Source organism: Hippopotamus amphibius, chromosome 4 (genome assembly GCF_030028045.1).
Source record: "Hippopotamus amphibius kiboko isolate mHipAmp2 chromosome 4, mHipAmp2.hap2, whole genome shotgun sequence".
Classification (NCBI taxonomy): domain Eukaryota; kingdom Metazoa; phylum Chordata; class Mammalia; order Artiodactyla; family Hippopotamidae; genus Hippopotamus; species Hippopotamus amphibius.
Genome location: NC_080189.1, coordinates 40,495,824 through 40,516,508, shown reverse-complemented (window position 1 = coordinate 40,516,508; position 20,685 = coordinate 40,495,824). Strand labels below are relative to the sequence as shown.

At 35.5% G+C, this 20,685-nt stretch overlaps 1 pseudogene; it reads right to left on the bottom strand.

The window, feature by feature from the left end:
- Window positions 1-1,547: 1,547 nt before the first annotated feature.
- LOC130851862 (nucleolar complex protein 2 homolog) lies at window positions 1,548-2,238 on the bottom strand (annotated as a pseudogene).
- Window positions 2,239-20,685: the final 18,447 nt, after the last annotated feature.

Sequence of the window (20,685 nt, the reverse complement as noted above, 5' to 3'; positions counted from 1 at the left end):
AGAGATAATCTGGGGAGAGATTCGGTATTTACATTTTAAAGATCCCATTCAAATTGTCAAAGACAACTTTTGTAGCTAATTGCTTTTGAGATGCTTTTTGAAGAAAATGAAAAGAAAGGTAGCATCTTGATTAGTCTGGGTAGAGTAGGATTAAAAAGTTATTAATGCAAAATAATTATATTAAAGTAAGTTTCCTGTATTCCATATAAAATTTTATCAACAATAATCATTTAAATAAGTGAAACCTTGTTTGAAATAGAGATAATCTGTTTAAGGAAAGGTAAAGTGCTTTCTCAAGTAAGTTAGATGTGTGTGATAAATTGAATAAGAATTGAAAGTTTGATTCAGAATACCTACTAGCTGTTTAAGGTTGGGGAATATTATGGATGTACATGGACCAAACATTGTTATAAAAGTAGGCCAAGACTCAAAAAGAAGGCAGTCTACTCATAAATATAATAGTCTAGAGTCAATTCATTATCCAGTGAAAAGAAATAAAAATTATTACCTCGCTGATCTTAGTACTAATTGCACATTTGCAGATTTAACATTTTTCCCAGTAATTTGTGAGAGGTATATTTAGCTAGTGAGTAAACCAAGCTAGCTGCCTGCCCAGCAAGCAAAATGCCACATAGATTTTTGTTCCATATGCATTATTTTATATGCTATAATGCTTAGGTTGTGATTTTAAAACAAAACAAATTTTAAAATACTTAATTTTTTTAAAAAGCTCACTCAAAAGAAATAACAACTGGCATTGATGCTGAGAGTAACTATAAAACCAAGAATTCTATGAAACTCTCAGAAAGGGGATAAGTCAGGGGCTGGAAAGCCTCATTGGAGCAGGCAGTGCTGAGGGTGCGGCAGCACAGCTAGAGGCAGGGCGCCAAGTGCCATTTGGACACTGACTGGTGTGTCTCCTTCTTGCATGGGGTCACAGTGTTGCCCAGGTGGATGGCAAGCTGGTGGGTGTAGGGGAAGGCATGCTGGTAGCTGACACTGGTTCCCAGGGCTAGCGGCTTGGTCAGGGTCCTCTGCATGAAGTTGAGGAGGGACAGAGCGCTAGGAGAGGTGAACTCGCAGTTCCTCAAGCATGTGATGTGCATTTGCTTTAGGACTTGGCTGCGGAAGGCATCCTTCCTTTTTTTTTTTTTTTTTTTTAATTAATTCATTGGCTGCGTTGGGTCCTCATTGCTGCACACGGGCTTTCTCTAGTTACGGTGAGCGGGGACTACTCTTCGTTGTGGTACACGGTCTTCTCATTGTGGTGACTTCTCTTGTTGAGGAGCAGGGCTCTAGGCATGTGGGCTTCAGTAGTTGTGGCATGTGGGCTCAGTAGTTGTGGCTCATGGGCTGTAGAGCGCAGGCTCAGTAGTTGTGGTGCATGGGCTTAGCTGCTCTGTGGCATGTGGGATATTCCTGGCCCAGGGCTCGAACCCGTGTCCCCTGCATCAGCAGGCGGATTCTTAACTGCTGCGCCACCGGGGAAGCCCAAGGCATCCTTCTTGTGCCGCAGACTGTTATGAGGACTAGGAAGGCCAGCACTCTCAGTCTCTCTTCACTCCTGCTCCACAGGCCACCAACTGCAGGGATGAGCTCAGATAAGCCTCGAGGTCCAGATGGAATTACCCTCCCTTAACCAATAGACTGCTGGATGGCAGCAGCACTCAACTGCTGTCCTTTGGGGATTTTCCAAACAGCAGCTTCTGGAGGCAGCAAAAGAGATCTCTGGTGCAGAAGGTGACCAGAGCACTGAATGCAGCACTGTCCATGAACTGGAATTTGCTGGCCTCAGCACCTTCCTGGTCTCCTTGGGTGGTGGCCAGAAAGCTTGGAACACCTGCACAACTTGGTGGCACAACTCTGGAGTAAGTCACTGCTTTACCTGCCACCTACGTCCATCTCTTGACCCTGGTGAGTTCACAGGGGCAGCATCCCTCTTCACTCTGGAGACTTTGTCCTCATCCTCCTCCTTTCCTCCTGCTCAGTTGCCTCTTCCTGAAGATCTGGCAAGGAGTGGAACTGCTCCTCCTTACCCTCAGAGCTGTCCAAGTGGCTAAAGTTCAGCAGGCTGTGGTCGTTCTGCAGGAACTTGTGGAACTCAGAATCTTTGTCCTTCAGCTGGGAAAGCTGGTCCTTGTGCTCGAAGGCATGGCCTTGATGTTGATTGGCCAGGGGGCTCTTGCCTGGCCAACTCACCTCCGGGTAGCTCTGTGCTCTTTCTGTCTCTACTTTCATTATCTACTTGTTTGTTTACTTATCTATTGCTTATTTACTTATTTATTAGTGATTAAACAATGAAGGCTTTTAGCCAATTTGTTTCATTTTTCTTTTGGCAGTAGTTGGTGTAAGGATATATAAAAAACCCAAATTATAGACCTCAGTTTTACCTCAATTCCCAATATAATTTTCGTAGTAAATGAAACATAATCACATACATTTAAAAAAATAGTTTTCATAGTTAATTGTATATCATCAGGTATGTTTATAATTAATGCTTAATACATAAATGCTTATGTGGATTTTAAAATGTTGTACCTACTCACAGTTTTATAATATTTCATTATTTCAGCAAAGCAATATGCTGCAATTCCATAGAACAAGTAAGCTGTGTTCACTGAAGCGTTTTCTGGAAGTTAAGATAGAATGACTGTTTTTCCTACATGTTATAGCCTATTTCTAATAAATCAACTTTCCAAATTATCAAAGGTGAAAGGTATGGATGCTATTTCTAGTCAGATGATTACAGAAATTGAGAAAATATAGAAAAAAATAAAAATAATGAAAGACAAAGAAGAAAAGTACATAAACAACCCTTTTTAATATCTTGCTGTAATTCTTTTCACTCTTTTAAAAAAATGATATAATTAATCTTTCTCTTTTTTTTACAAAATAATTGTTTCCAGTTTTTATTAATAGATGCTTACTCTTTGAGCAGGAAATTCTTGTTTAATTTTCAAAAAATATTTTGAAGGAAATCCTTCTAAATATATACCACAAACCCCTTTATCTTCTTGAACAGAAAATAGAAAGCAATGTTTTATCTTTTGTTGCTAAGTCTGTATCATCACCATGAATGAATTACTACCCTGTAGCCATGCCCTCAGGGGTTACCAAAATGTGTGGACTTGCTTACCTTTCATACAAGGGGGCAATCTGTTTCTTAGGATGTGGATGTGTTTGAGTTTTAACATTGAAATATCATATATACCTTCACATCAATTTATCCTGAAATATATCATTCTGCTAATTCTAACATACACCAAAATAGTATTCATTTCTGGTCATCTGGCTAGTAGGATTCTGGGATCATTATCCATAAATTGGTTTTCCCTATCTCTAAAATATTTTTATATACAGGAAAAATAGTTTCCTATCTAGTATGGCTTTGCTTAGTAAGTACGTAATCGTTCAGTGGGTTCTGTCTATGCACAAATATATCACTCACGTCTTCAGATAATTCAGGTCATTATTCTTCCTGGTGCCAAAGTTAATCAGATAACCTGAGCTTTGCTTTTTAAGAGATAAAATATTACATTAGCTATAGGATATTAACAGGAAAAACAACACAACTGTAGACTGAAATGTCTCTGATAACTCAATTTTCAAATGTAATATGTATGCTAATACTGCCAAGCAGATGTAACATCTCTGTGGCCATTTTATATGAGCTGCTGGAGGAAAGACTGAGGATTATTTTTTTTCTTTATTTCTGAGGATGCCTTTTAAGTCAATAAAACATATGTTAGTAATGATGAGGGGAAAACTTCCATTCTGGTAACATTTAAGTGATATTCCCATTGGCAGTGGCTGTTTGGGGGTATCTGCTAGGGAGTTTTTTTTTTTTGCTTCTAAGTTAAACCAGTGATGATTCTTTCTCATCCAACAATGAGCTGGATATGATTTGTAATCTTTGAAAAACTTCAGGGGCAGTGTTATGAAGGTTTGAGCATTTCACAAATAATTGCACACATTTGGTAAAATCAATTCTCACTTAGTTTAGTGTCAAACAGGGAAAGTATTGCTCTGGGCACATCTAATGACCTTCCCACTGTAGACAAGGATGATTTCTCTGTGCAGGATATAATTGGATAAAAGGATTCAGACTTTGAATCCCTTGATTATGACCCATTTCATATATCCTAAGTTTCTAGCTGCTTCTTCAACAAAGTGCCAGGTTTTCTCAGGTGGCTGATGGTGTAAAATCACTCCATGCATATCTTATTTTATTTTAGTTTGTTTTTTATTGTTATTGTTTTTAAGTACTTTTGCCCTGTGACTTCACAAAAGCCATTTAAAATTTTCCATATAACACTGATTTCATAGTAATGGTAGTACCTGACCTTATTTATGTGCTATACATTCCTCAAGCAATTAGTACATGATTCAGTGTATGATAATTGATGAAACTGAAAAATTCAAGACAATTTTCAAATTTCTTGCACTGTCATCTTGAAGTGCTATTTACACTAAAAAATATCAACCTAGGCAGAAGGAAACATGAAATTAGAAAATTACCATTTGGCAACCACCACAGTAATAATTGTTTAGACAAGAGGTATCAATAGTTACTAAATTGAGAGGATTATAAGAAACAGAATATCCTCATTACCTCCCCCAGAAGATACTTATTAATTACAAGTGCAGTAACAGTATCTCTGCCATGTAGAAACCTGACAGATACCACCATAACCAGGTGACCACAACTAACTTTACCAGCAATGGAATAAATAAGTATCATTTACCTCCTGATGAATGATTAACCAAAAGTACATCTCTTTTCTGGTGTTCCTGCCAAAAATGTATCACTTGAATTGAATTATGAGCATACTTCAGACAAACTTTTATAAATAAAGAGCTTGCACTCTTCAAAAATGTCAAGGACATGAGAGAAAAAGAAAGACTAAAGAACTGTTCCAGATTAAAGACTAATGATGGATGACAACTAAATACAACATGTGATCCTTGCTTGGATCCTGGACCAGAAATTTGTTTCTTTTCCATAAAGAACATTAATGGGACAATTAGAATTTGAATAAGGAATGCAAATTAGATAACAGTGCTGTTTCAATGTCAATTTCCTGAATTCGATTATGTATGAGAATTTTGTGACTCTTAGGAACTGTATGTTGACGTGTTCAGGGGTAAAAGAGCATCATGTTTACAACTTACTGTTAAATGATTCAGATACTATAAACGATGCATGGACAGAGAAATAAGGGGAATGGCAATGGAAGTGTCTACATACCAGAAATGAAGGGCTTGGGACAAAGCTACGCAGCACTAGGGCACTGAGGAGGCACAGGCATAGAGATGACACAGTCTGAGGGAGGTTTCTATCTCAATCTCTGATCTTCTACTCAAAGTATGCTCCTTGGACAAGCAATATGGACACTAGCTGGACAACTGCTAGACAAGCAGAACTTTTGCTCCTACCCAAGACCTACTGTTTGAAAATTTGCATTTTAATAAGGTCATCAGGTGATTGGTATATTATGAACTTCTGAGAAACACTGCTTTGTCACCTTCAAGAGAGGTGTAGTATGGCTGGAGTCATAGGAGCAAGGTGGGAAAAGCTGGAGTCTTGCGGTGCTTAGATATGCCACCCTTGGAATATGTTTGGAATGCCAGGTCTTATTGTTACTGCTATCCAAGTATATACTATGTGAAAAAGAAAAAGACCTAAAAATCATTGAGTCAAAATTTGTATGCATTCCTTATCTTGAACTAGATATTTTCAAATGAAATCTACAATTAGTGGGTTGTAAAAAGAGTGTAGAAGGTTATGATAAGTATTATTTTAAATGAAATAGCATAGAATGGAATAGAAAATATGAAAATTCATGACACGTGATTACCCTGAAGATGTGGAATGGCCCCCAAATTTCATTGAGATGTGGTGATTGATGATGCCACACATGCGACAGCAAAGTATGAAAAAAAGTACATTACACATATAATAGGCTTTCTGGAGAGAGTAGAGCTGCTCCAAGCAGGCTAAAAAATGACTTGAGAGAGTCATGAAAGGAGAGTGGTGTGGGGTTTTCATAGTGGTTAAGGATTGGAGATGTGGCAAAAATTCCCATAGGCAGACTGTGTCTTGTCTTTTAGCTCAAAAGGAGGGAACTTTCTTGTCAGTTTGCTCAGATGTGGGGTACAGAAAAATGGAGAATGTTGGGGCGTGAAGGCTGTCAGCAGCCAAATATCAAAAGCTGAGTACCACTCTTTATCACAGTAAGCATCACTTCATGAAACCTTTTTCCGTAGTATGTGTGCACTTGTGTATGGACTGGATTCTGAACATACATATTATTTTGGTTTGTGGTCAAAAAATTTTGAAAGTTTCAAAGCCAGAAACCTCAAAGTTATTGAACAGGTTACATTAAATAACCTGCTTAACTTAAAGAACATAGATTCATAGGTGGTTTTTTTTCCCTCTGAGTTCATCACCAGATTAAGTGCAGAAATGAATTTTAATGGTTTCACTCAGGCTCTTACTGTCTCCCTTTACTTTAATTCCAGGGAATTTAAGCACTGGGAAATTTAAAATCCATTTATTAACACTCTTACTGCCTGCTAAGACATTTGGTTCATCTGGACTGTATTACTAAAGTTATTTCATCTAATTTAACCTTGACAATTAGACCCTGTGCTCCAGTCCCAACATAGGTATAGATTTCAGAACAATCTGATGGTATAAATACTTGAATCTCTCATAAATGAATTTTTCTCATAGCATCTTACTAGATACTTCATTCTTATCTATTGTTTTGCACAATTTGGGATAGATTTTTTTGAACTTTTAGAATCCACAAAAGCAGCAAGAAATTCAAAATAATCTCCTTTTTCTACCCAGCAGAGGTTCTTACTATTATTTGATTTATCCAGATAGAGGTAAAATTTCTATAATATACTTTATTAGCAAGCAGAATTTAATTAATACAAAAACACTTTATTTTGATCAGCCTATGAATATATTTAGCACTTGTTTTGCCTCATGACACCTCCTGCTAACCCGTCTCCCAGTGCTGACCCTGATTATAGCACTTCGTGATGCTCCTGTGCATTAGGGTGTATTGGCTTTTATCTAATTATCTAATTCTTTCCTTTTTCCCCGAGTTATACCAATGAATTATGGTCACATGACTAGGATTTCCAGAGATATTCTTTCTGACATAATAAGAAGTATTTAATTACTTTTATTCTTGAGCTAAGTGTACTTTTGAAATGTATATGATTTAGCCTTTTTATGCTATTTAAGCAACGCAGTGAGATGATGCCAACCACACAGTCGTGCACACACACACATACACACACAGAGCCACATCCCTTTGATAGACAGATGGAAAATGTTGATTAAAATGATATCACTTTTCAATGTTAATTGGACTGTGATCTCACTGTATAATAAGCTTCCATTTTCAAAAAGTCTGCAATGTGAGGTGTTTTTGGGGCACTGAATTTTAGATTAGAACATAATTGAACATACAGTCCACTGCCTTAAAAAGCACAATTGCACAATTACCACTCTTTAAAACAACAGCATACGTCACTGGGTAATCCGACAGGTGAGTGTCTCGTGATGTTGTGCATCTGGAAGCCGTGTCTAAGGCCTGTGGGGTGGGAGCTGTGTGAAGGGAAAGGGAGAGTAAAGGCACACTTCTGTTCTGCTTGTTTCCCTCTCAGTACTTCTAAAGATTTTTATCAATAAATTGAGCATTTTTCTTTTCATGTTTTTCTTTCTTGACACCTGCTTTTTAAAAGTATTTTTCTATTACTTTTGTCTTCTTCTTGCTTCTTTTTTCTGTCTATTTTAATCTATTCTCTTAAATGCTATAAAATTCAAAGATGTAGATGGGCTTGTGGAACAGTGTGGATTAGATAAGAGGAAATGATGGTGGGACTTTTATCTCCTTCTAAAAATCTGCTCTGTTACCTCAGTTTTCAAAAATGCCTGAGTTTTGTCTGAACTTACATTTGGAAAAGACTCAGAGGAAGTGCTTAGTCTTGCTCACAGCAGAGCAATAAAGATAACTAGCTTTGGTAGTCAAAATGCCATATGGCCTATGACTTAGTAGAGTGCAAAAACCTTTGGAAAAAACCTTACTGACAAAAAGAGAGAGGTATCCTCTATTACTGTTGGGTTTTCCTTCACAGAACCTCTTATCACACAGCATTCCAATGTACCATGTGCCCCAAATTCCAGAAGGAACACGTTTCGTTAACATACCTTGGCTTGTTTTCAAGGTCTCATTTTTATTAACCTTTTTGGCTATATCACCAAACATTTGGATTTGTTATTGTATAATTGAGCTAAAAGGTTGATTTTCAGAATTTTTGAGAAATACAGGCTGTCTATTGATAGTATGGACTAATCAAATAATAATGTGTGTGAAACTAATTAGTCAACAGTTGCCATTTAAGGTAATTTGCTATTTTAAATTGTAAGTTTCAAAGGTCAAGGACAAAACGACAATGATGAAAAATGAAGTTAAATTGGTAATTTAGTTATGAAGCAAGTTACACGTTACATAAAAATAAAAATATATTAATGTATTATTTGCATATTAGATATATTTTTACCTAAATCACCAAATATAATGATGAGTATTAAAGTATTCCATGGGTGACTTCTTTCTACACTGACATAATTAAGATTAACATTTTTTTCATAACAATATTAAATGAAATATCTCATACCACTGTCTTTCTGCACACATGTTAAGCCTAATCTGAAAACTGAGGGTACCAAAGAAATTGTGAAATGCCTTACTAATCTCATGATAAACATAACTGCTTTTACTGGCGATGATCTATATTTAGATCCATATGTATTAACACATCTGTTTTTATTAATAATAGCCCACTTTGGCTCCTCATCCTCATTATTTTATTGCCCAAATGTTAATTAAAATATGTTTGCTAATCCATTCTAGCAATTCCAACAAGCAACTCTTGCCATTTAGCTCTAGTTTCCAGAAGGCTCATTTTTTTTTAAAAATCATGATATTTACTAACCTTAATTCTGTCATCTTTCAAAGACCATCCAAATCAGCACCGAAATTGCTTCAGCATGTCTCTTCATTACAGAACAGTAAATTGAAAGAGATTAGACATCAGTGTGGGGTCTCCCCAAGATGGACATTTTCAAAATAAAAAGTCAAAACTGGGTTTTGCAAACCAAAAGCCATCATTCACGTTATTGAGATGGAGAAGCATGGATTTATAAAGAGGATTTCTTTGGAGATAGCAACTGAGACCTGTAGAGTGAGTGGAAATTGTTCAAGCCTGATGAGAAGACTTTTCAACAAAACTTCTGAGAAAGTTTAATAACATGACCTACAGTGTTGAATGGCGGGTTTCTGTCTGGCCTTTACTTGAAAAATGTAAGGGTTATATATGATCTAGCCAGCAGTTGATAGATGAGTTGAACAAGAGGTGTATGCATTTCCAGAGTTCATTGGAGCAAAAAATATGTGAATGTTTCCCAGAATGAGTGGTGGGACACAAGGGGGTGAGGGCTGGCCTGTAGTATTTTAATTTGAAGGGGTCTCTGTAGAGTAGTGTGAACCAGCAAAAAAACAAGATGAGCAGAGGAGTGAAAGTGAGAGGAAAATGCTTCATGGGTACTGCAGTGGATATTCCCAGTGGAACCTCTAAAAATCCATTAAAAAGTGCCCTATACGAGTACACTTTAAATACCAGCAATGCCCAGAGACTGTAAAGCCATAGAAGAACAGAACCGGTCAAGTAAGAATTTTCCTGTTCCCTCTTACTCTCCTCTCTAAACTAAACCTGAGGGGGATCAGCATCCTCTTTTTGCAAATGGAAAAATGAATAGGAAAAGAAAAATGAACCACAGTACCATCCTACTCTATTTGCTGGCCTCTTGCCTGTAGAATATCACAACGAGGGAGGGGGAGGTTTAATTTTATAATATAAGAGTTTTATCATATAGGTCTTAGAATTAGAAATTTTGAATTGAGACATTATTTCCTGGTTTTAAAGCAGCCATATAGTTTTTTTTTTATTACCTATGAGTAGTCAGAAAAGCCAGTGGACTGACTTAGTTTTTTTTTTTTTTTTTTTTTTTTTATTATTTTATTTTATTTTTTTTGGGGGTACACCAGGTTCAATCAACTGTTTTTATACACATATCCCCATATTCCCTCCCTTCCTTGACGCCCCCCCCTCGATTCCCCCCCACCCTCCCTGCCCCAGTCCTCTAAGGCATCTTCCATCCTCGAGTTGGACTCCCTTTGTTATACAACAACTTCCCACTGACTATTTTACAGTTGGTAGTATATATATGTCTGTACTACTCTCCCGCTTCTTCTCAGCTTCCCCTTCACCCCCCGCCCCCTCCCATACCTCGAGTTCTCCAGTCCATTCCCTGTATCTGCTTCCCTGTTCTTGTCACTGAGTTCATCAGTACCATTTTTAGATTCCGTATATGTGAGTTAGCATACAATATTTGTCTTTCTCTTTCTGACTTACTTCACTATGTATGACAGATTGTAGTTCTATCCACCTCATTACATATAGCTCCATCTTGACTTAGTTTTCATGTACACGCAAGGAAAATTTTTGACCACTGAATTAATTTTTTAAACTTTTTATTACAGAAAATTTCAAACATACAGAAAAGTAGGGATCACAGTACAATGAATTCACATGCACCCATCACCGATTAGAACAGTCATCGATTTATGCCCAGCTTGGTTCATCTATACTGCCAGCTTTGGATTTATTGAAACAAATTTCAGATATCGTATCACCCACTGAGCTGATTTTAAAAAGACAAAGGGGGACAAAGTTACTGCAAGCTTATACTTTAAGAGTCATAAGTCTAACAGTTGTGGAGCAAAAGACATGTGAGTGTTTCTGTGTGCCATGTCAGGGATGCAGCTGGCCTGGGTTTTAAATCATGCTTAAAGACAGCTGGATTTATGGGATCCAAGAAAGTGGAATTGATTTAAAGTGACTTGAAACTATTGTCTCTTAACCCACTTTGGGCTTCTGGGAATTAATTCATTCTCTCTCTTAGAATTTATTGTGAAATATTTCATTAATACATGAGAATGTTTTAATACCTTTATAAGGTATAGATAATAAAATAATCCAAGCAATTGACTTATCAATACTAGGGAAACACTCTGTGTACTCCTCCCTGACCCTGGTCCATTGCTCCTCCTCTCCATGATAACCATGATCCCTACTTTTGTATTTGTCATAAATTGCTTTTTTAAAGAATTGTTCTACATGTATGTATCCTTAAAATATACAGTATTTAGTTTTGCATGTTTTTGAACTTTGTGTGAAAAGTATCATTGGTGATGAATATTTGGATTGTTCCTAGTTTTTTGGACATTATAAATTATAAATAATGCTGCTATGAATATTCTTTTATATGACTCCTTGGGCATCTGGGGCAGAATTTCTCTAGGGTATATGTCTAGGAATGAACTTGCTGGGCTATAACACTCACATCATTAACTTCACTGGTTGAATTTAGATTTATCTACAATGTGGTTTCCCAATCTACATTCCTGCCAGCAGGCAAAATTTTTAAAGTTCTGTCAATCTATTTCATGTGAAATAGTAATTTAGTATTGTTTTGATTTTTATGTCCCACAAAGTTTCCCATGAAGTTCAGCATGTTTTCATATTTTTATATGTTATGTGTGCTTCTCTCACTTAAAATACATGGCCTTGATTTTTTCTCAATTTTTAATTTGGTTAATTTCCCCCCCTCATTTCTAAGAGTAAATTATTTATTCTGATACAATGCCCTTATCAGTTTAATATGTTAAAAATTTGTGGCTTTTAATTTTAACTTTAAAATGGTCTCTTTGATGAATGAAGGCTTCAAGTGTGTAATTTTTTTTTATCCAGAGTTGCACTGTTTATATCTTATTTAATAAGTTCCTACCTTAATTTTGTGACATCGTCTCCTATATTTATTTCTAAAAGCTTTAAAGTTCTGTTTTTCACATTTTCAGACTTCTGTTATCTGGATTTGATTTTTATGTACAGTCGAAAGTGGGATCCAAAACAATCTTTGGCCAAATAGATATCCAGTTGTGCAACCATCCATCATTGAATAGTCCATTCTTTCTCCAGCTGATCTTTGGAGGCAGTTCGGATTGATACCAAGATTAGCAATACTGGGGAGTCTGCTTCTGGGATCTTAGTATTCTACCATTGGCTGCTTGACTGCTCATATACCAATGCTACTCTTTAGTTATTATTGTAATTTTATAATAATCTTGGTAGGGTCAAATTATAATAGTATAATTTATAATAATTTTGATAAGGTCCTTTTATAGTCTAAGAAAAATATTTCCTTGAAACTTTACAGCTTATATAATTACCTTATGTGGGGTTTTGATTGGAAAAGAAATGTGTGTATAGATTAATATTGAGAGAAATGTCAGATTCATAACATTATGTCTTCTTCATGGATAAATTATGTTAAACCTTATGAAATTGCTGATATTTGACCATTTTTGACCTGGCAAAACAGCAGTATCATATAGTTCAACATATAGTTTATTTCTCAATTTATTTGTATTTCTTTAATGTCTTTCATTAAAATTCTATTATTTTCTCCACAAATTCACAAGCATTATTGTTAAATTTAACTCTAGGCACACATTTTTATTTTAATCTATTTATGTGAAATAAATTCCTTTTTAAAATTATACTTCTGTTTTGCTAATTTTAATTGGCTGTATTGGGTCTTAGTTGCAGCATGCAGGCTTTCTGCAGCTGTGGAGAGGAGGGGCTACTCTTCATTGTGGTGCACAGGCTTATTGCGGTGGCTTTTCTTGTTGTGGAGCACAGGCTCTAGGCGTGCAGGCTTCAGTAATTGTGGCACATGGGCTCAGTAGTTGTGGCTCACGGGCTTATTTTCTCTGCGGCATGTGGGATCTTCCCAGACCAGGGCTTGAACCCATGTCCCCTGCATTGGCAGGTGGATTCTTATCCACTGCACTACCAGGGAAACCCCTACTTGAACTCATCTTTTATCTATTAACTGTGTTTCCTTAACTAGATCCTTTAGTATGATATTTATGTGAGCAGTGATTGGCAATTTCTTTGTCTCATTCAGCTCTTGATTTTAAAGGAAAGGCTTAGAAAGTTCACTATTGAAGTATAATGTTTGCTGGAGGTTTTTGATCAATAACCTTAATAGGTTTAGGAATTATCCTTTTTAAACCTAGTTCACAAAAAGGCTTTATTTTATCATGAATGAAGGCTGAATATTATCAACAGATTTTTTGGCATTTATTGATAGGATCATGTGGATTTTTTCCATTTAACTAATAGATTATAGTGCAGTATAATGATAGGCATTTCTGGAGAAATATATATGCATTTTTTCCCAGTATTTTTTATTTATTATATTTAAAAAATTAGATAACGTGTTTACATAAAAGTGAGTAAGTACGTAGGTATGGTGCAAAATAATATTTATGAAACAAACACCTACTTGCTTTATTCAGACCGAGAGATAGAAAACTATCAATAGCCCAAAGTCTACCCAGAAATAAATACTAGCCAAGATTTTGTAAAAATATAATAACTTACCTATATTTTCTTCTGGACAGCAAACAATTCTGACCTCTTCCCTGGAGGGAGACACTGTCTCTGTCTTCCCAACTTGTGTGCTCTACAAACATCCTTGCCAGTTTGGAACAAAAGGCTGAAGCAAGATGTGCAGCAACATGAGATACTCGTGGAGAATTGTTTTCCAACAATCCTGGACTTCCAAGTGGTGTAGCAACCTAGAACATTTTGGAGTTGTCTGTTTTAGGGACAGCTAGATGACCCCTCTCTGCAAAGAAAGGAGTTACTCTTTGGAGACCAGAAAGGTAGATTGTAACAAAGACCACAAATGCTCGATAATATCCATTCTTTCTCTTCATCTGGAATTTACCATTAGACCTCATTTCTCACGCCCCTTGCAACTACGTGGAGCTTTGTGATAAGTTCTCATCATTGGACCGCAGGCTGAAATTACATCTGTTAACATTTACCAGAGTTATTAAGAGGGGATATACCTTCCACATGTTCTGCTTTTTTCTTTCATGTGACAGCTAACTACAAAGAATCCAAGACCTCAGAAAATGAGAAAGGTGAGCAATGAGTAGAGTCTAGGTTCCTGAATGACTGAACAGAGCAAAGCCGCCCTTCTGACTTTCGTTAGACTATAAAGTAAGAGATAAAGATTTTTTTCTCATTAAACCTCTGAGTTGTTTGTTACAGCAACTAGCCTTCCCTGACTCATATAGAGATCATAATACTTTATAACTGTATTTTATTCAGTACTTATATGATAGATACCTTATATTAGCAAATTTAATTCTCTCACAAGCCTATGATAAAGGTCTTATAAACTCCTTCTGAGAGATTAACTTTCCTCTTCAAACTTGTCACATGGCTGCTAACTGGAGGAGATAGTACTTCAAACTAGTTCTAACCGGACACACAATGTGTGCTCTTAACCTGCTTTCTATTATGCCTGTAGTTAATTTCTTGGTGTACCAAACAAACAAACAAACAAACAAACAAATCACATCCTTAGTCTTGGGTAAATCCATCAACCCAAACTGTGAAAATCTCAAACTGTTAATCTCATTAATGTTTGGTCAGTAGAGTAATAATTCATAATTACAACACAGCTGAAGGGAAATGTGAAGCATACTCATAAACTAACAGCTAGTTTTATTAATAATGCATGTGGCATTGCTGGTTAACACTCATCATTGCTCTAAGTTTATAGAGAACTGAGGCTCTGACCATTTATAATACGTGGAAAATTACTTCCATCATTTTAACTTCTAATGTTCCCACACATACATATGTGAGGGTGTTTATATGTATATAATACTTTACTTATGCTATTAAAGAATATTTGAAATCATATTTTTAGAATTTTGAAATAATCTTAAGGTTATACAAATTAAAATTTTTAAACGTCGTTAAATATTTTATTGTATTTTTTAAAAGTACGGTGTTGACCTGATACCCTATCACCTGCTAATTTATGTACTTTCCACTAACAAGAATGTTCTTCCATGCAAATGCAGTGTAACCCTCGCTCTTTCTCTCCTCCAATCTCTCTCTCTCACACACACACATTTCTACTCTTGTCTATACCTGTATGTTGAAAACCACTAGTTCATATCAATACCTTCAATCCTACTCCAATATCAGGAGTTTATGCTGTTTTTTATAATGCTTTTCTCCCTGTCCAAATTTTGTAGTGCCTTCTCCTTCAGTGAGAAACCAGCTTTCACTGTCCTTCACAGCTATACTTTCTGTTGTGTCTACTTCCTTTACATGGATGACTTGCTTACTCTGCTCATGCGCCCTGAGCCAGGTTCCCTTCTCAGGCCACTTGGACTCTGACACCTCACACATGACCACCCTGACCCAATACATGGATGTTCTCCTTACCCTGCTCCAGCTCTAATACCCTACCATCCTTACCCAGTCTCCCTACCCTACTTGGTCACCAATATTCCACTCAGGGCATCTGAAATTCTCCCCATAGGACATATCTTAAACTCAGAAAGTATATTTACTATAATAATTTTTGGATCCTCAGCTTATTAGAGAAGATTGCTAAAATTGAAAATTACTAGATTGCAGCATGTAAAATTCTTAAACCTTTATAATATGACAAGAAAAAAAAAGGCTTCTCATTGTTACAATCTCCATTTATTTAATTACCAGTAAAATTACATGCTTTTTCTTATTTCCCATTTTTCCTGTGAATTCTTTTCTCATGTTAACTGACACTATTTCTTATAGTGCTTTCTTGATGATTTTTAAAAAGCTGTTTATATTAAGCAAAGTAACACTTTGTCAAGTTTATTTCAAATATACTTACCAGTTTTTCTTTTAGCTTTTATGACACATATTTTAATGCACCATAATTTAAAACAGTTTTAATATTATTGAATAGCTTCTTTGGCATATTTAGAAAATTCTATCTCAACGGTAATTTAACTGTTTATCTAACACTTTCTTCTTGGGCTTTTATGGTTTCACCTTCATATTTAGCTCTTTAATATATCTGTCAAAGATTTATTTTGTGTGATTTCTGGTGAAGATTTAAATTATTTCTTTTCTAAATATAGCACAATTTTCCCAACATTATTATAGTTAAACATGTTTTCTTTATTTACATATTGTTATTATATACATTAATATCCATTTTGAGGCAATTTCTTTTATTCTGTCCACTTTCCAAGTCTTATGCCAATACCATGGTGTTTTAATTATTGTATGTTTAAATAGCCAATAGAATGAATAAATTCCTTTCATACCTCATTAAAAGAATTCTGGAGCCAAGTCCAATGGGGAGGTGGAGGGTGCAGGGGAGAGGGTTTTCCCACACTAACAAGCAATTCTCAGACACTTAATAGTGTGTCCAAGAAATTTAATAACTCAATTCAACTCAATTCTGACACTGTCTACCTGGAGATAGCATCAGATTCCACTGTTTAGGTAAAGGGTTCAGTCTTCCAGGACTGCCCCCACCCTACACTTCAGATGCCAGTCACAAGCACAGGTTGCTACCTGTGCTTCTGACTGTCTGCCTATAAATCAGAGGTTCTCACAACCCACTCCTTCCTTGGGTTCAATTAATTTGCTATAATGGTTCACAGAACTCAGAGCAATATTTCACTTACTAGATGACCAGTTTATTATAAAAAGATGTAACTCAGGAACAGCCCAAGGGAAGATGTATAGGACAAGGTGTGGGGAAGAGAGTGAGGAGCTTCCATGCTCTCTCCAGCAGCAATACTCTCCCCAAACTCTATGTGTTCACCAACCCAGAAGTTCTCCAAACCCCATCATTCTGGGTTTTTATAGAGGCTTCATTACATAGTCATGATCACTTAATTATTGGCCATTGGCATTTAATTCAATCTCCAGCCCCTTCCCCTCCCCTGGAGGTCAGGGGGTGGGCCTGAAAGTTCCAACCCTCTAATTACAAGGTTGGTTCTCCTGGCAGCCAGCCCTATCCTTAGGTGGGGTTGGAAAGTCACTTTGTTAACATAACAAAGGAGACACATTTGTCGCTGTCAGCACTTAGGAAATTCCAAGCATTTTGGGAGCTGTGAGCCAGGAACTATGGATGAAGATGAAATACATATGAGAAATACATTTTGGTCATCTGAATACATATATATTTCTTATGTCACAATATTGCACTCATCATATTTAATAATGCCTGAGCTATGATATTATGAGTGTTCTTCCAAATAGTATTAAAATCACCTTTCCTGTTTTTCCCAAAGAGACTTTAAAGTGTGCCTAACCTATTACAGTTTATCACTCATCAAAATCTACGATATGCCTTTCCTTTTATTCAGCCTTTTTGTTTCTTGGTAAAGTTTTCATCTTTTCTTGTTACAGTTATTCCTAGCTGGTTTTTTAAAAATTATATTTTGTTGTGATGAATGAATTCACATTTTTCTTACAATTTCCACTGTCTACTATATAGGAAAATAATTGATTTTTGTGCATTTATCTTATGTCAAGCTATTTTCCTGTGGTCCTTTGTACTACAAATATTATATCATGTTTTTCTTGATATTTTAGGAATAAAATGACATTGCCTGAAAATCTCCCATGTGTCTTCTCCCAAATAAACTACTACATTCAAATAAATTTATCAGTATGAGAGCTAAACTTTCCCAACCACATTCTCCTCTGGGTTGACAAATTTACTTTAGCGATGTCTTGTTGGAAACCTTGCTGTCTAACTGGGTTTGGGGAAATTACAACTAGTGCAAAGCCCATGTCCATAAGAGGGGATATAAATGGCTATTTAAATATATATTTTTTTACTAACACAAATAATACTATAAAACAAAAAATGTTGCTTACCATCTGGTTCTACAAGGATTAAATCATTAGTCACTGCGTTGCTGACCAACAGCGCCCCCTGAAAGGAATTCAGGAGGAAAAATAGCATGAAGCTGTTGGGAAAAACAAGCCCCTTAGATAGTTAGATAAATCTCAGGAAGAATTTTAATGAACCCAGATTCTTGAATCTTCCTATGTACATAAAAGCACTAAAATCATTAACTGAGAAAGCTGTTCCTTGTAATGAGCAGTAACCTTTTACAGAGTTGTATGCATGTATTACCTAGGCAAAATTATATATATATTGGCTTCTCCCCCTACTCCCTGGGAGCAGTTCTCTCAGAGCTACTTTACCAAAAGCCTGTTTCCCAAGCTATAATCCTCAGTAAGACCCTGAATAAAACTCAACTCACAACTCTTTTTTTTTAAAGTCTTTATTGAATGTTTTACAATATTGTTTCTGTTTTATGTTTTAGTTTTTATGTTTGAGGCATGTGGGATCTTATCTCCGCAACCAGGTATCAAACTTGCAACCTCTGCATTGGAAGGTGAAGTCTTAACCACTGGACCACCAGGGAAGTCCCTCAACTCACAGCTCTTATGCTGTGCATTTTTCTTTCAGTCAACAATTCACAGCCACAATATCACATAAACATTTTATTTTATAGATATATTCTTAATATGTATTTTTCTAAATTTATATATTTTTCTCTGTGTTTGTATAGAGACCATTCTTGAATCTGATTTCTAATAGTAGTGAATTGCATTTCCAAGTCATTCTGTATTATACTGATACACAATCATCATGAAATAGTAAATGCTTTAGGAAACCCCAATTCTTAACTTCAGGAAAAGTCCAGGCATATATAACACAAATCTCGAAAATTCATCTTTAACAGAAAATTTTACAAAGATATTTAATGTCCAAAACTGGAAAGAAAAAAAAAAAAACTTTTTTAGACATTAACCTAAAGATCAATCAATATAGATTGTAGCTCTATTTAACATTCAGTGAAGTTCACTAAGGATATGACCGTCTTTCCTGTCTGCTCTGTTCTTAAGTCTACTGACCTTAACCTGTTTGCCTCACTACCCTGTGCCAGGCCAAAAATAGCAAGTGGTGAATCATTACCGAAGAATTACTGAAATTTTTATCATTTGAAGAAAACGTGTCTTAAAAATAACTTTTCTTTTTAAATAATGTGCTATCATAAGGGAATTAATTTTGTTTTGCTCTTGTCTGAATATTCCAAGCTTCATAACCTGATAGGCCTCTTAATTCCATGAGGACTAACTATTAATTTACCCTTGGAAATTTATTCTATGAATATCTGAGTGTTTAATGCACCTCAGCATAGGAAATCGTAATGGGTCCACTGACATTTCTTGAAGATAAATGCCTACATCTATATACTTTGATTTTATCTATTCAGTAAATTTTTAATTTGTCCATATTTTGCTTCCTCAAATATGTAGAGAAACTCACTAATTATCTTGGAACATGAGGCTGGGTAGAAAACTTAGTGAAAAGTTCTATGGGCAGTATCATTTTTCAACATGTTTCCAAGGATGTGGGAAGGGCTTGGATTGTAATTTACCTGCTTAATAGCTACCTGGAGTAAGCTGATACACAGCGCTCATTCTGAAGATATTCTTCTCTTCACCTTCAGCAAGATGTTAAATGTTTTTAAATAGTTATTCTGTACTGTTTTATTGGTGTTAACAGAACTATTATGGCTGTTACTGGCCATCTTTATAGCCCTTTGCTGCTTCACTGCCGTAGCATGCAAGTCTGGCTACCAAAAATGTCGTTGATCATAGTTTTAAGCATCATCCTCAGATGATAAAATTGGTGAGATCATTGAATGACAGATTCAAAAGTATCATAAAATGTCTTCCAAACAGATGGCAAATATACCACTGTTTACATATTTTAAATGAATGCTACAGATGGTAAGAAATTATTCCACCATGTTTAATGGGAAAATTCCACAGCATTTCTACAAAGGCACTTTTCTTTTTACTGCAAGGAAATATATTCAGTAATTTAGCTACCAACCACTCTTTTGACTTCCAAATTGTACATTGGAAGCATATGGGAAAGATGGCTAAAGAGTCTGTATTCATTTTTTCTTTATGTATCCTTAAATTTATTGAATAGTAAAAATAAATATGAATGAGAAAGGTGTATGGATGTGTTCATTCTTTAGGAAAAAGTGATCATTCTTAAAGGCAGTTTTAGATAATTCACTCATTCAATTGCAACACATTTCATGATTAAGAATTTTTGGCTATAAAGAAAACATTAAAATGTCACATGTTAACAGTTCAAAAATATCATTTTTTAATGTATGAATAATCCATTTGTACTGTATACTAATTTTATGCTTATTTTATGAAATGATGGTATAACAAAGTGTTTTGGGTGACAGGAATAATTCAGTAAATTAAGTAAAGATTTGAAAACAAGAAGTTAAATTTTCTATTTCATTATAAATATGATTGTAATTATAGTAGCTGAGTATCAGAGATTATTGTACTTTACATAAACAATAGTCCATACCTTAAAATATTTCTTTCTGTTCTTTCATATTGTACACATATTCCTTGGATATTGGTGAGGAAATCAGTCTTTCTATAAGCAAACTTACTTGATGTCATATAGTCTAAAAAAAAAAAAATTCTAAAATCAGGATTCCTTCATAGAACTTCAATATCATTCTCACCTTTTTTCTTTTTTTGAAAAATTACTAAAACTGTCTTTTTAAAATATAGTTAACTTTAAAAATGTAAATG